The sequence below is a fragment of the Rhinatrema bivittatum genome, chromosome 9, assembly GCF_901001135.1.
Source record: "Rhinatrema bivittatum chromosome 9, aRhiBiv1.1, whole genome shotgun sequence".
Lineage (NCBI taxonomy): Eukaryota > Metazoa > Chordata > Amphibia > Gymnophiona > Rhinatrematidae > Rhinatrema > Rhinatrema bivittatum.
In genome coordinates, this window is record NC_042623.1 from 191,179,435 (window position 1) to 191,183,514 (window position 4,080).

Here is a 4,080-nt window from a genome sequence, read left to right on the forward strand (position 1 = left end):
GGGGGGGGGGGGGGTACCAGGATCCTAACGGGGTCACAGCTAACTTGTCCATCCGTCTCCTGTAAAGATACTGAGAGAAAACAGGAAACACTTCTCAGCACCACTCACCAGTCAAACTGTACCTTAGAAAATACTTTCTTTCATGTCCTTCTTCTTGGTGACTTATGTTGTCCAGCTGTCTTCTGGGCAGACCAACAGTCCCTTTCATTCCTTTTTTTTTTTGCAGGAAAATGTTAGAAGTTTGTGAGCTGTTGAATACTTTCAAGTATATTTCCCTATCTATGAGCTGGTCGGTTTCTGCTCTTCTCATTCCTGTAAGCTAGAACATGTCTGGGGATAGCAAGAAATGCACAAAGCACAGCCCCAGGTTTAGATGAGGTCTAGAAATAGCTTCTCTGTCTAACACCATTCTTCCACTGCTATGTTCCAGTTTTAACCACTACCTTTGTTACTGTACATAGCTAGGAAAATCTATAACTCCTGTCACAGTACCACTTCCCAAAACGTAGCATTCAAAGACCCGTCGAGCTGTTGAACGCGGCACTCACGACAGTTGCACAGATCATCACGGGGAGACGTGCATCGCTCTGAATCGTACAGCCGCATTCTGAAAGAGCTTCTGGCTGAAGTCGCCGTGTATACGCGGTGCATTCAAGGCAGCAGCCAAGATTGATCGGAGGCTGTAGAGTACTGGATTGGGCTTGGATTATATGTGTGAATGCAAAACACCTGTTCCAATAAAACAATTTACTGGCAAATTGCACTTATGTGGTCCTTATATGTAGATGCATTTTATTAGATGGCCGAAGATGGTGTCAGATTATAGTCCTTACTTGTGAAAAAAAAAAGAATTGCTTTCATTCGTTGCTTTTGGGGATATGCGGTCTTAGTTGGTTATGTGCATGTCTGAACCCTGAAATCTTTGTGCATAATGAGGATGAAGTTAACACATAACAGACTGATTCCACCAGTCTCCGAAGACCTAAAATCTGGTAGCTCTAGTTTTATATTTTTTGGTCATGTACAAGCCTGGTATTATTCTTACTGGTCAAGAGTCCTCTTTTGCCAACACAGATGCAATGGGGGAACAATGCTGCTGTCCGTCCGATGAGCTTTTCTGCTTGTTTACACTGAGCAGCACGTGCCGCATCATGCCAGGAGTCAATGAAATGGTCACAGGTAGTGCAGCCGGTTGTCTTCAAAGTATACGTTCATGGGTCTCTTGGCCAGCAAAGAAAACAGATTTCAAACTGTTTCGTCACAGAGGGGACCCTTAGCGGCAGAGAACTGCAAGGGGGGCCAGAGATCAACTGGGGGTCTGTGGTGCTGTAAAGATTGGGCAGACTGGATGTCATGTCCTTTGTTTCTGTGGAACTGTTTACAGAATTTTCCTCTGAGTTGTCTAGTTCCCATTTTTAGGATTATTGTTTATGTAGCCCAGTATTACCACGTGGTAAAGGGCTGTATTGATAAGTAATATCTTGGTAAATCTTTTTTTTTTTTTTTTGCACTGGTATGCTGATGGTGCATGGTGTAGGGATATTTTCGTACAAAGCATACTAAGAGGAAACAAAGGTAGACCTACAGTGCAGTTGTAGCAGCTGCTCTTAAAACGTTGTGGTGCAAATATAGCCACGGCCTCCCGTCAAGGCTCTGTTGTGGGTGGATTGTAGCCTGTGAATCAATAGAGTCATTGCTGTCTAAGGACTCATGGGAGATCGAGTCACTCCTACAGTTGCCTGGGAGGTGGAGCCTGGAGGCTTCAGAGGGGAGAGAGCTTCAGGGATTGCTATAAAAGGTCACAACCTGACTGGACCGAGATTCAGAGGCAAAGCTTTTAAAACATAGGGGGACTCATAAACAAACAGAGCTAGGATCTGAGTGACAGACAGAATGTGCTGGTGGTAAATACAGTGTGCTCTGAAGAAAGGAAGGTGATCAGTGCAGTGCCTCACGATCCATCCTCCAGCCGGTTCCATTCCGCATCTTTTTGAGCTTTGTGCAGACGACACTAAGCTGAGAGGGTAAGCAGAATGAAAAGTGACCAAAACAACAAAAAAAAAAAGCTCAAGACATGGTCCACTGTTTAGCAACTAACTTTCAATACTAAAAAAAATGCAGAGTTATGCATTTGAGATGCAGAAATCCAAGGTGTGACTAAGATACTGGTGATGTCCACAAAACAGGAAAGAGACATTCAGGTCATTGCATTCGATGATTTCAAAGCAGTGAAACAGGACAACAAAGCGGTAGCCAGTACCAGAGGGATGCTAGGGACAAAAAGTAGAAGACACAAAGTGAAATGTCATTGTATGGACCATTGCAGATACCTCACCTGGAGTATTGTGCACAGTGCTGGAGGCCATTCCCTTCTAAAAGATAAAGGGGTAGATTTTCAAAGGGTTACGCGCGTAGGTTATGTGCGTAACCCCCGAAAACCTACCCCAAACTCCCCCTGCGCACGCCAAGCCTATCTTGCATGGGCTCGGCGGCACGCACAAGCCCGGGGCTTTCCTGGGGGGCATGTCGGGAGGGCGTGCCGCGGCCGGCACGTCATCGGGGGTGTGTCACGGCCGGTGCGTCATCGGGGGCGTTCCGGGGGCGTGGCCGCGTATCTATTAAAATCCTGCGTACTCTTGTTTGTGCCCGGTGCGCGAACAAAAGTACGCGTGTGCATAAATTTGTAAAATCTACCCAAAAGAGCGTGAAGTGGAGGCAGTCTAGAGAAAGGCTGCCAAAATTGTATAAGGTCTTCATCAACAGGCCTAGGAGATCTAAATATGCATACTCTAAAGGAAAGGATAGACAGAGATGTACCTGAAAGTTATTAATAATGTACACAATGCAAAGGAAGTTCTAGAACAAAGGGTCATGATATTTGGCCCCATGGGGAAATATTTTTTCATGGACGGTTTGGAATGCCTTCCTGGAGCAGGTGGTGGATGGTAAAACAGTAGCAGATATCAAGAGGGCATGGGATAAGCACAGAGGATCCCCTAGTTGCAAGAAAGCGTAAGAGATAGCCGAAGTAAGAACTAGCAACCCTGTGGGGCATGAGAGTAAGCAGAACAATGCTAACAAGTTACAATTCAAGAGCATACATGGAGTGGTAGCCAGGTTGGTCTAGAAGGCTACAAATGAGGGGGTTGGCCGAGTCTGCCTGGCAAGACAAGCACAACCAGATCTGTCTGCGTAGAACTAGGATTAATCAACTGCACTTGGACTGTGTAGAATCAGCAATGACAAATCCTTAATCATGGGTTCCCTTCTGATTTACATATAGAAAAGTGACATGAAATGATATTAATGATTGTTAAATTTGTAATTATGTGAATAAAACTAGAGCTCCTCAGGGATCAGTTGGATACGTGCAGTAGGGTGGTGGTGGCCAACGGGGGACCAGAAAGGCCACGGGGGACCTAGGAAGCCAGATGTTCACGCCACAGCCACATTGGTATGGATAACTAGATTATTACAAAGCTGTGTGATGAGACGTAGGAAGGGAGGGGCTGCTGAATGTGAACCAAATAAAGGATTTTGCATGCTCATCTAACCAATATATATGGTAGAGTTCAAAAGAGGAAGATGCTAGAAATTATCCTGCAGAAGGACGGATATCTAACACGTGGTCAAGCTCCGTGGCTGGCAGTTGGGATATATTCATGGCAGTGGTGACAGGAACCAACTGAGCGCACTGGATGGACCTGTGGTTCTTTTCTACCATCACCTACTCTGTTTCATCTCCTTCAGAACAGCAGTGCAAGAGTTTCCGTGCCACGCCGTCAGAAGGGCGTCTGCTGCTGCGATTGGGTCCCAGCAGGCAGAACCTAGTGAAACCGCTGACGTGGCACTGCCGACAACCAGAGAAGCAGACGTGGTCCTTCCGGCAATGCAAAGCATTTGCAGCCCCCCCCCCCCCCCCACTAGCAATGCAGGTGCCCCACCCCCACCCCCGCAGCTGCAGCCCCACCGATCCATTAATAAGAGAAGAAGCCAATGCAGCACTGCCCAAAAAAAAAAAAAAAAAGGATCAAGGAGACGTGAGACAGATTCTGGAGTAAAGAGAGAGAGAAGGGGGAG